General features: G+C 44.3%; 1 protein-coding gene across 1 annotated transcript in view; it reads right to left on the bottom strand.

Moving 5' to 3' along the window:
* Positions 1 to 1143: 1143 nt before the first annotated feature.
* LOC129135612 (uncharacterized) overlaps positions 1144 to 13062 on the bottom strand; it is a 30931-nt gene continuing 19012 nt past the window's right edge. Inside the window, exon 4 of the mRNA XM_063816117.1 lies at positions 1144 to 2680. The gene's annotated coding sequence lies outside the window, so the exon portion shown is untranslated. The remainder of the gene's footprint in view (positions 2681 to 13062) is intronic.

Genomic DNA, 13062 nt, shown 5'->3' with positions numbered 1-13062 from the left:
TTTTCAGAATGTAACCCTATGGTTAAGAGACACATGACTGCATTACATATTTGCATATATGTGAACCTTAAAAAGAACAGAAAGTCACATAATAAAATGTTTGTGGTTACTATTTCTGAATACAGGAATTATTAGTGCCAACAACGCCCCAAAGATGTTTGTGTCCTAATCCCTAGAATCTGTGAATTTGTTACTTCACATGGCAAAGAAGAATTAAGATTACACATGCTAATCAGCAAACTGATAATCCTAGATTATCCTGGATCATTCATGTTGGCCCAATGTAATCGCAAGTGTCCTTAAAAGTGAAAGAGGGAGGCAGAAGAAAGTCAGAGGAAGATGTGACTAATGATCAAAGAGACACAAAGTTGCTGGCTTTGAAGATGAATGAAGGGGCCACAAGCTAAAGAACGTGGGTAGGCTGGGCACGGTGGCTCACGCCTGTAATCCCAACACTTTGGGAGGGCAAGGTGGGCAGATTGCTTGAGCCTAGGAGTTAGAGTCCAGTCTGGGCAACATGGCAAAACCCCGTCTCTACCAAAAAAAAAAAAAAAAAAAAAAATTAGCCAGGAGTGGTGACAGACACCTGTGGTTCCAGCTACCCAGGAGGCTGAGGCAGAAGGATCACCTGAGCCCAGGAAGTTGAGGCTGTAATGATGTAATCGCACTCCAGCCTGGGCAACAGAACAAGACCCTGTCTCAAAAAAAAAAAAAAAAAAAAGAGCGGAGGCAGCTCCCATGAGCTGGAAAAGGCAAAGAAACACATGCTCCAGTAGAGTCTCCAGAATGAACACAGCCCCACTGATGCCTTGATTTTAGCCCAGTAAGACCTAGGTCAGACTTCTGACCTCCAGAACTGTAAGATGAATTTATGTTTGTTTTAAGCCATTAAATCTGTGATAATTTGCGGCAGCAGCAGTAGGAAATGACTGCAATAGCTGATTCTGGTTGTTGTTTTTCTGGGGAACTTAAAAGCAAGATAGTTGGATATGTTCCAAATTTTACATAATGTATATGCGTTATCTTTATAACTGGGGAAATCTCATGCTTATTTTTGAACATAATACTAAAATGGTAGTGAGGGCCGCGGTAGAAAGTATTGAGCTTTTAGGCTCACATTTGACAATACCACAGTTGCTCCTTGATGTCTAACTCCATTTATTGAGAAATTGGACTTATTATAATCAATAACTCACAAACAATTAAGACCCAATTTAACAGAAAGTTATTGAGGACCTGCAGAGTACCAGGCACCATCTGGATCTGTCCACTGACATGAATCTTTTCCATGGAATTCCTTAGTTGGCAGAGGATGGAATTCCCTAGTGGGACAGTGTGCAGCCATTTCCTAGCACACCTTCCCTGTGCAAGCTTGCTCTGCCATGCTGGGTGGCTGTGGTGTAGTTCTGGCAGTAGGGGCTGCTCCTGGTCCAGATTGAAGAGGCGGAGCTGAAGGGTTGAGGGGGGTGATGTCGGACAGAGTGGAAGTGGAGTTAATGCTGTGGGGATTGGTGGAAGAGGTGGTGGTGCTGATAGGAGAGGGGTCTGGGTGAGCAGAGGTGATGAACTGTTTCACAATTAGTCACAATTAGGACACTGCAGTGCTACAAAGATGTCCTTGTTGTTGCAACACGTTGATTTCCTTATCCTCCTTTGGTTATCTCTGACCAGTTCAGGTGGACCAGAGAGAAGGTGGTAGTGATGTGTCTGAATGCGGAGATTGAATAACCACCTTTTTCTTTTCTTCATTTCCTCCCAGCTCCGCAGCCTGTTACACAAAGCTCTTGGTGCTTTGTCTAGCATAGCTTTCAGACTCCTGTTTTCTCTCTCCAGGCACTGTTTGCTAGCACCCCATCAACTCTTCATTCCCCACCTTACTCCCGAGACTCAAACTGTCAACTCTGTCTCTACCTTGTTTCCTCAGCCTGGAACACCCTTCTCCTCACTTAAAATTCTTTTATCCTTCAGAGCTCAAATCAAATGCTAACTCCTTCTTACAACAATAAGTGAAGCCATCTGCCAGGACTTTCGTATATATTATATTATCTAATCCATTCCATTTTGAGTCTTAAGCTTTCTCATCTTCCTGTTTTGTGTGCGTTTGAACCTGGAATCTGTATGGTATTTGGTGCTGCTATATAAAACCTCCCATCAGTCAGAACCCACCACACGTCACTCTTGCCTCTTTGTTATCACTTATTTCATCCTGCTTCACAATTAGTTACTGTTTTTTGTGTTTGCTTCTTCCTTCTGCCTCTGCTGTCAGCTTTTTGAGGACTGGTACCTTGTCTTAGCCTCTGTGAGATGCATCTCTGTGGCATGTAGGATGTCGTGCTTTATAACACGCAGGTAGGCAGGCCAATATGTACACATAAAATATACACATATATTAAGTTACAGATCAAGGATTTCTTCTCCAGCTTCTTCCACACAGGAATTTTTATAGAGTCCCAAAGTTTCGAAAAGGTTAGAATTTTCCACCCTACCACTTCCTCTTAATGTGGAAAGTTCATGGGCGTGTCACAGACTGGAGTTAGGAAGTGTTGCTAAAACTGTCACTTGCTACTGCTTTTTTTTTTTTTTTAAAGACTGTAGCTAGCAGGACCTGTTGCTTAATGAAGTGGAGTAATGAACCTTGTAGAAATGGCTCTAGGATTTCAAGATGGGGTGGATAATGTCACTGGAAAGGAAGTATGAGACAATAATTAACTCCAACACACAAGAGACCACCCCTTCCCTTCCCAGCTGAAATCACCTTTGACTTATAAACATGTTTTTGGGTAGAGGTGGGAGGTGGGGAGACAGGCTATGGAAGACTGGTTTGACATGTTGGTTCTAATGCTCTGACCAATTAGGCAAGGGTAGTTGAAGCCAGATTTGAGACTCTTTGCAGGAGGTTATTGAAGAGTTTCTAACCCATTAAAAGAAGCATGGATATAAATAAAAACTACATAAATTTCACAGAAATGTTTGGAAGAGCAAGTGGGTTTGAATAAATCTTTTTTTTTTTTTTTTTTGAGACGGAGTCTCGCTCTGTCACCCAGGCTGGAATGCAGTGGCACACTCTTGGCTCACTGCAGCCTCTGCCTCCCAGGTTCAAGCGATTCTCCTGCCTCAGCCTCCTGAGTAGCTGGGATTACAGGCGTGTGCCACCACACCTGGCTAATTTTTGTACTTTTAGTAGAAACGGGGTTTCTCTATATTGGTCAGGCTGGTCTCGAACTCCTGACCTCGTGACCTGCCCACCTTGGCCACCTAAAGTGCTGGGATTACAGGCGTGAGCCACTGCTCTTGATCTTTTTTTTTTTTTTTTCTTACAGATGGAGTCTTGCTCTGTCGCCCAGGCTGGAGTGCAGTGGCACGATCTCAGCTCACTGCACTCCGCCTCCCTCATTCAAGCAATTCTCCTGCCTCAGCTTCAGCTTCAAGCACTTCTGCCTCAGCTTGTAGCTGGGACTACAGGCGTGCGCCACCACACCCAGCTAATTTTTGTATTTTTTAGTAAAGACGGGATTTCACTATACGTTGGCCAAGCTTGTCTTGAACTCCTGACCTCAGGTGACCCACCTGCCTGGGCCTCCTAAAGTGCTGTGATTACAAACGTGAGCCACCGCACACGGCCCTGTATAATTCTTAAAGGAAATAAATGTTTGATGCCCTTCAGCAATGGCATCTCTTCAAAATACACTGTTAGTTTGCCCCTAAGTGAGACAAGACTAGTGTGTGCTTACAAAATAATCCTAATGTGAGAAATACAAAGATATACCTCTCTTGCCAAAATCTACATATTTCCAAACTTCAGGATTATTTTTATGTCTCTATGCTTTGAAAGAATACTGTGTGTATGCATATGTGTAAATATTTTTTCATTTATTTCACTATATCATGTGTTTTACAAAATGACATAAACATTTAATAAAGAAAAACAAGAGAGTGTATTTCCCCAAAATAAAGCTTTCCTCATACCTTTTTTGTTTTTTTTCTAAAACAAGTGTTTCCAGAAACAAAGACTTCTTTTTGTGGAATGTGTTTTTCCATTTACAAATGAGATGAAGGGATGAATTAAAAGAGCCATAACTCTTTGGCACTGCCTAGAGTAGAAAGCAGTAGAACACTTCAGTTGTTTTTCCTCCCCTCTCTCCTAATGACCTTCTCTTCTCCATCCAGGCAGTGAATGATTGTCCACTTCCCCAACACACCTCCTCCTATTCTCTGGGAATAAGAAGAGGCTGGGCCAGGCGCAGTGGCTCATGCCTGTAATGCCTGCACTTTGGGAGGCTGAGGTGGGCGGATCACTTGAGGTCAGGAGTTTGAGACCAGCTTGGCCAACATGGTGAAACCCCTTCTCTACTAAAAATACAAAAATTAGCTGGGTGTGGTGGCACATGCCACCAGCTACTCGGGAGGCTGAGGCAGGAGAATCGCTTGAACCCTGGAGGTTGCAGTGAGTTGAGATCGTGCCACTGCCCTCAGCCTGGGCAACAAAGTGAGGCTCTGTCAAAAACAAAAAAAAAGGAAGAGGCTGACAAAAGTCTGGGTTACATATTCTGGAACGAAATACAATCTTCAACTATCAAAGTAGAAAGGAAAAGCAATAATTTATAAATTCCATCATTTTTCTTACCCAGACTTTCTCTCTGAAACATACATCCGGTTACAAAAAATGTTAGCCAAAGGGCATATTTTAGGGTATTTAAGAATTTCTAAAGGGGGAAGAGTCTTGGATTCTACTCACCCTTTCCAATGGCCAATGTTGTCACTGAAGTTTAGCAATAGTGTTACCGTTTCAAAGACAAATGGTGATTTCCAAGACTATTAGTGACCCAGGATCTTTCTAGTTCTCTTTTCAGAGAAAATACAGTGGGGGGAAAAAAAGCAGGGAAAGGGAGTGGAACAGGAGTAGGAAATTTTGCAGACATATTCTTCAGGTTAGTGTTTATTGACATAACCAGGCTTCAAGTCACAGTTAACAACTATCAAAGTCCTAATTATATTACACAGAACAAATCTAACCTCCTCTAGCAGTGGTTCTCAGTTTAGTGCATCCAAATTACCATAAAGGCTTGCTGAGACAGATTGCTGGCCCCACCCACAAAACATCAGATTCAGTAGACAAATTGGGGTGTGGGGGAAAGTATTTGCTTTTTTTTTTTTTTGAGACGGTGTCTGGCTCCGTCACCCAGGCTGGAGTGCAGTGGCATGATCTGGGCTCACTGCAACCTTCACCTCCCAGATTCAAGCCATTCTCCTGCCTCAGCCTCCCGACTAGTTGGGATTACAGGCACATGCCACCATGCCCAACTAATTTTTGTATTTTTAGTAGAGATGGGATTTCACCATGTTGGCCAGGCTGGTCTTGAACTCCTGACTTCAGGTAATCCGCCCGCCTCAGCCTCCCAAAATGGTGGGATTACAGGCGTGAGCTACAGCACCAGGCCAAGTATTTGCATTTCTAAGAAGTTCCCAGGTGATAACGATGCTGTTAGCCTACAATCCCCAGTTTGAGGGCTGCTGTCCTACAGCAGTTATTCTCAATTCTGATTCTGCATCAGAAGACTCTTCTTGTGAGGTTTTTAATAAAATCTTAATACCTCGGCACCACCCCAGACCCACCAAGACAGAATCTCTGGGGTTGGTCTTGCCAAAGATAAAAAAAAAAAAAGCTGGTCACTAGTTAAATTGGATAGTTAGCAGAGAGTTAAAAGGTGGGTAAAGTCTATGCATTGTAACTGCTGCAGTAGGAAAGAGGGGGCAGTGTGAAGCTTCACTGGGACACAAGGCAGATTTTTTTTTTTTGAGACGGAGTCGCTCTGTCACCCAGGCTGGAGTGCAATGGCACGATCTCAGTTCACGGCAACCTCCGCCTCCCAGGTTCAAGCAATTGTCCTGCCTCAGCCTCCCCAGTAGCTGGGACTATAGGCGTGCACCACCATGCCTGGCTAATTTTTTGTATTTTTAGTAGAGACGGGGTTTCGTCATTTTAACCAGGATGGTCTCGATCTCCTGACCTCGTGATCCACCCACCTCGGCCTCCCAGGGGTGCTGGGATTACAGGTGTGAGGCACTGCGTCCGGCCAGGCAGGAGACTTTTTAAAGGCTGGTGGTGCCGAAGGCAAAGTGCTGAAGGGTGTGAAGGGGGCACTGGTGCATGTGACCAAGCCATCTGGTGGTTTGTTAATTGGCACTACCTGGAGGAGAAACAAATCTCTGATAGCTTCATGATAGAAGAGGCAGTGGCGTAAGTTAGAATACAGCATCTACCAAGGTTAGGCCCTTCCCCACCACAGGGAGAAGATCAAGAGTGAGGCTGGGCGCAGTGGCTCACACCTGTAATCCCAAAACTTCGGGAGGCCGAGGTGGGCGGACCATCCTCGCCAACATGGTGAAACCCCATCTCTGCTAAAAATACAAAAATTAGCTAGGCGTGGTGGCGCGTGCCTGTAGTCCCAGCTACTCGGGAGGCTAAGGCAGGAGAATCACTTGAACCCAGGAGGCAGAGTTTGCAGTGAGCCGAGATCGCACCACTGCACTCCAGCCTGGCGACAGAGTGAGACTCCGTCTCAAAAAAATAAAAAATAAATAAAAATAAATAAGAGTGAGAATTATCTCCTTAAAGGTTTGCATTTCAAAGAGATGGCTCTCAGGCCCTTGAAAAGACAGTTCTGGGTGGTAGATTTACATTTCAAAGGGTCAGAGAAAGGATTTATAATTGCAGGCTTTCTAAAGTAACTGCTCTAAGAGGGGGGACCTATATGCCTGTCACCATGTTTTGGCTGGAACAAACAGTTAGTAATTCTCCTTGCAGCATGGAGCTTTCTCTTAGGCAGGAACTTAAGGGGGCTGGAGTTGTCATGCTAAGGATGTGGACTTGAGCTGTTAGAAACTATGCTACTGTCTGTTCCAGTCTCTTAGTATATGTGTGGTCGGGGTGGGGGGTGAATAGGGAGTGGACAAAATCATTTGTACACAGAGTCAGCAGTTTCTACAGGCCAAGCTTGTGGTTCAGTTAAGAAGAGGGTTCAGAGGAACCTGGCAAGAGTTTAGGTAAGGAGAGAGTTTTTGTCCATCTGGTTACCTGTGTGTTGAAACAAGTCTATGGGTGATTCTAGTAGTAACTGCCCAATGGGTTCACCTTGCCCATTGCCTAGAGAGAGCTGATTTATCAAGACAAGGAAATTGCAATAGAGAAAGTAATTCATGTAGAGCTGGCTGTGCGGGAGACCAGAGGTTTATTGTTACTCAAATCAGTCTCCCCAGGCATTTGGGGAGCAGAGTTTTCAAAAACAACTTAGTGGGTTGGGGGAAGCCAGTGAGCCAGGAGTGCTGATAGGTCAGGGATGAAATCATAGGAAGTCAAAGCTGTCTTCTTGTGCTGAGTGGGGGCCGCAAGATCAGATGAGCCACTTAAGCGATCCAGGTGGTGCCAGCTAATCCATCAAGTGCAGGGTCTGCAAATATCTCAAGCACTGATTTTAGAAGCAGTTTAGGGAGGGTCAGAATCTTATAGCCTCCAGCTTCATGACTCCTAAACCATAATTTCTAATCTTGTGGCTAATTTCTTTTTTTTTTTTTTTTTTTTTGAGATGGAGTCTCGCTCTGTTGCCAGGCTGAAGTGCAGTGGCACGATCTTGGCTCACTTCAAGCGATTCTCCTGCCTCAGCCTCCCAAGTAGCTGAGACTACAGGCGCGTGCCAACACACCAGCTAATTTTTGTATTTTTAGTAGAGACGGGGTTTCACCACATTGGCCAGGATGGTCTCGATCTCTTGACCTCGTGATCCGCCTGCCTCAGCCTCCCAAAGTGCTGGGATTACAGGCGTGAGCCACCGCGCCCGGCTTACTTGTAGCTAATTTCTAAGCCCTACAAAGGCAGCCTAGTCCCCAGGCAAGGAGGTTTGTTTTGGGAAAGGGCTGTTATTGTCTTTGTTTTTGTTTGTTTGTTTGTTTTTGAGATAGAGTCTCACCCTGTCGCCCAGGCTGGAGTGCAGTGATGAGATCTCGGCTCACTGCAACCTCCACCTCCTGGGTTCGAGTGATTCTCGTGCCTCAGCCTCCTGAGTAGCTGGGATTACAGGGAGGCGCCATCATGCCCAGCTAATTTTTGTATTTTTAGTAAACACAGGGTTTCGCCATGTTGGCCAGGCTGGTCTCAAACTCCTGACCTCAAGTGATGTACCCGCCTCAGCCTCCCAAAGTGCTGGGATTGTAGGTGTGAGCCACTGTGCCCAGCCATCTTTGTTTTAAACTATAAACTATAAACTAAGTTATTCCCAAAGTTAGTTCAGCCATTACGTCCAGTAATGAACAAGGACAAGTTGGAGGTTAGAAGCAAAATAGAGTGGTTAGGTTAGATCTCTTTCACTGTCTCAGTCATAATTTTGCAAAGGCGGTTTCATAGTGATCAGGGTTGAAAACTAATTCCTATACAGTACTAGTACAGGGGTAAAGTTTGCTAAAATGCATTTATTTTATAAGTTGTTCCTGATACTTACACAACTGTAGATGCAATTAGCAAACAGGAAGGTTTTCTACACTACAATATGGTGTGGACATGTATGGAGAGTTTCAAAGCAGCTACAGTTACCTTGTATTTTATAAAGTGGCATTTCAATCAAGTTCCAAATCAAGGAAGATAAGGGACTGAGCAGTAATTGCAACAAACACCCTGAATTCGGTTTTTTCCCCTCAATATTTAAAAATGTATATTCAGGAACATCTAACTATTGACAATGAGAGACCTACTGCAAGCCTCCAGACCACCCCCCACCAAAAAAAAAAAACAAAACCCACAGATATCCCCAGGGCAAGTAGTATCAAATGATAAACCCCTGGTTTAAGCAATTTTTGTTCAGGGGAAATTATATTAAAATAAACACCAAATAGAGCCTTGAAAGAGATAAAAACTAAAAAAGAAAATGCCTGAGGGGAGAATTTCTTTAACGATGATAGGGCTGAGCTGGTTATGAGATCTGCTATGACCTGAACTGTGTCCCCTGCAATCCCAAATTCGTATGTTGAAACCCTACCCTGCAATGTGATGGTATTTGGAGACAGAGCTTTTAGGAGATAATTAAGATTAAATGTGATCATGTTACTGGAAAGGGGTCCCAATCCAGACCCCAACAGAGGGCTCCTGGATCTCCTGCAGGAAAGAATTCAAAGCAAGTCCATAGAGTAAAGTGAAAGCAAGTTTATTAAGAAAGTAAAGGAATAACGAATGGCTAATCCAGAGGCAGAGCAGCAGCATGGGCCACTGGTTGCCCATTTTTATGGTTATTTCTTGATTGTATGCTAAACAAGCGGGTGGATTATTCATCAGTTTCCTGGGAAAGGGGTGGGCAACTCCTGGAACTGAGAGTTTCTCCCCCTTTTAGACCATATAGGGTAACTTCCTGACGTTGCCATGGCATTTGTAAACTGTCATGGCACTGGCGGGAGTGTCTCTTAGCACGCTAATGTATTATAATTAGTGTATAATGAGCAGTGAGGATGACCGGAGGTCACTTTTGTCACCATCTTGGTTTTGGTGGGTTTTGGCCAGCTTCTTTTTTTATTTTTTTAGATGGTGTCTTGCTCTGTCACCCAGGCTGGAGTGCAGTGGAGCAATCTTGGCTCACTGCAACCTCTGCCTCCCAGGTTCAAGCGATTCTCCTGCCTCAGCCTTCCGAGTAGCTGGGACTACAGGTCTGTGCCACCACACCCGGCTTTTTTTTTTTTTTTTTTTACATTTTTCGTAGAGACAGGGTTTCATCATGTTGGCCAGGCTGGTCTCAAACTCCTGACCTCAAGTGATCTGCCCACCTCGGCCACACAAAGTGCTGGATTACAGGGGTGAGCCACTGCACCCATTGGCCGGCTTCTTTACTGCAACCTGTTTTATCAGCAAGGTCCTTATGACCTGTATCTTGTGCTGACTTCCTATCTCCTCCTGTGACTCAGAACGCCTTAACCTCCTAAGAATGCAGCCCAGAAGGTCTCAGCCTTATTTTACCCAGCCCCTATTCAAGATGGAGTCCCTCTGGTTTAAATGCCTCTGACAGTCATACATGTGGGATCCTAATGCAACGGGATTGGTGGCCTTATAAGAAGAGGAAGAGAGAGAAATCTCTCTCTCCATTGAGCATGACTGAGAAAAGGTCATGTGAGGACACAGTGAGAAGGCATCTGCAAGCCAGCAAGACAGCCCTCACCAGAAACCGAGTCAGCCAGCATTTGATCTTGAACTTCTCAAACTCCAGATCTGTGAGAAATACATTTCTATCATTTAAGCTACCCAGTCTATGGTACTTTGACATGGCATCCTTCACAAATTAAGACAGGATAATTTCTTCATTCATTAACTATCTTCATTCATTAACTTCATTCATTAACTATCCCTCTTTTAGGCACTAGAGGTGTGGCAATGACCAAAATAAAGCTCCAGCCTTTGAGGAGCTTATATTCTACTAGGAAAAAAAAAACAAGCAAGTCAACAAATAAAATAGTATTGCGTGAGAAATGATAAGTGATTGGGGAGAAATAAAGCAGGGTAAGGAGGATGGAGGGGTGGGGAGCAGCTATTTTATGTAGAGTGGTCAAGGAAGGCCTCGCTTATCAGTTGATGCTTAAGCAGAGACCTGAAGGACATGAGCTTTGGGTCATCTGGAGGAACAGGATCCTGGGCAGAGGGAACAAGTGCAAAGGTCTGGAAGCAGAGCATGCTAAGTTCAGGGAATAGCAAGGAGGCCAGTGTGTCTGGACCTGAGCAAGCCGGGGGAGAGTAGTAGCAGTTGAGTGACCACGGCAGGAGCTGTGTTGTGTAGAGCCTTATAGGTCTGTGTTAGGGCTCTGGCTCTAATTCTGAGTAAAATGAGAAGCCATTTGTCTTAATCCATTTTGTGTTGTCATAACAGAATACCACAGACTATCTAACTTATAAAGAAAATAAATGTATTTCTTATAGTTCTGGAGGCTGAGAAATCCAAGAGCATGTTGCCAGCACCTAGCGAGGGCCTTCTTGCTGCATCATCCCATGGCAGAAGACATACAGCAAGAGAGCCCTGTGTGAGAGAGAGCAAAAGAGCAAGGGGGCCTGAACTTTTCTTTTCTTTTTGAGACAAAGTCTCGTTCTTTCACCCAGGCTGGAGTGCAGTGGCGTGATCTCGGCTCACTGCAGCCTCTGCCTCCTGGGTTCAAGCGATTCTCGTGCCTCAGCCTCCAGAGTAGCTGGGACTACAGGCACATGTCACCACCCCGGGGGGAATTTTTGTATTTTTAGTAGAGACAGGGTTTCACCATGTTGGCCAGGTTGGTCTCAAACTCCTGACCTCAAGTGATCTGCTTGCCTTGGCCTCACAAAGGGCTAGGATTATAGGCATGAGCCACTGCACCTGGCCTTGAATTCACTTTTATAACAAGTCTACTCCCATGATAACTAATTTACTCTTGCAATAACGACATTAATCCACTCCTGACCTAATCATCTCTTATTAGGCCCCACTCCCAATACTGCTGCAGTGGGGATTAAGCTTCCAACACGTGAATTTTGAGAGATATATTCAAATCACAGCACCACTGAAGGGTGTAGAAGTCATGAGTGACATGACTTGACTTCCATTTCAGAAGACACATTCTTATTGTTGGATAAATGGTGGTGGGATGGGGGGAAAAGTAGAAGCAGAGAGACTTGACTGAAAGTGGATAGATGGCTATCGAGAGTTTTAGTCTATTTTGGTTTGATTTTTGAGACAGCTAATGGTTTTATCTTTTTGCAGGCCTAGAACGATGATTTTTTTCATATTACTGGGTTATTTAAAAATTAAATAGAAAATATATTACATTTTTATTTACACTCAGGAGCTATGATTTCTCTCTGACTTTAGGTTCCAGGGTATTTATAAGATTTCCATCAGTTCTCAACTTCATGGAAGTCTGCTCAGTGCCCTTTTGCTCTCTATCCTGAAAAACCATCAATTTGCCTAATATCCTAGGGCTACTGGCATTGTCTTTATCCAACTCCATCCTGCCTGTTGCAGCAGTACTTTAAAGTGCATGTAAATCCTCTGGCAGAACCTTGTTAAAGTGCTGATTCTTGATTCTATAGGTGTAGGGTGGGGCACAATGATTCTGCATTTCTAGCCAGCTCCTGATGCTATTGATCCTTGGACAACACTTTGAGTAGCAGTATCAGAGTATTGGAAGGATCCTACACACTTTAGGCATTCTTTTAGTGAAGAAAAAAATCAGACAAATGTGTACAATGAGAAATTTATTCTTCTGTGCATTCCTACTGAGAATGCTGGACCCCAAGAAGAAAATGGACTTATTGTTTCTTTTTTTCCCAGGCAATTAATTTTTTTAAATGTAGACACTCTTTGTTGAACAAATAGAAAGTAATTTTCGTTTGTTTTTGTAATAGGTAAAGCATTCACAGGGTTCAATATGTAAAATATATAAAATGGCCACCAGTGATATATCCCAACTGTTACCCCTGAATCATGTAATTACCCATTCTTCTGTTCCTTTGTATTCTTTAAGGGTTTTTTTTTTTTCCTGAGAGACAGAGTCTTGCTCTGTTGCCCAGGCTGGCGTGCTGAAGGGCAGTGGCACAATCATGGCTCACTGCAGCCTCAAACTCCTGGCTCAAGCAATCCTCCCACCTCAGCCTCCAGAGTAGCTGGGACTACAGGCACACGCCACCATGCCTGGTTAATTTTTTCACTTTTTTTGTATACACAAGGTCTTGCTATGTTGCCCAGGCTGGCCTGGAACTCCAGGCTTCAAGACATCCTCCCACCTTAGCCTCCCAAAATGCTGGGATTACAGGTGTGAGCCACCTTGCCCAGATGATAGTCTTTTTTTTTTTTTGAGACGGAGTTTTGCTCTTGTTGCCCAGGCTGGACTGCAATGGCGTGACCTCGGCTCACTGTAACCTCTGCCTCCCGGGTTCAAGCAATTCTCCTGCCTCAGCCCCCCGAGTAGCTGGGATTATAGGCGTGCGCCACCATGCCCGGCTAATTTTTTGTATTTTTAGTAGAAACGGGCTTTCACCATGCTGGTCTGGAACTCTTGACCTCAGGTGAT

Source organism: Pan troglodytes, chromosome 7 (assembly GCF_028858775.2).
Source record: "Pan troglodytes isolate AG18354 chromosome 7, NHGRI_mPanTro3-v2.0_pri, whole genome shotgun sequence".
Lineage (NCBI taxonomy): Eukaryota > Metazoa > Chordata > Mammalia > Primates > Hominidae > Pan > Pan troglodytes.
This window is presented reverse-complemented; position numbering and strand designations above follow the sequence as displayed.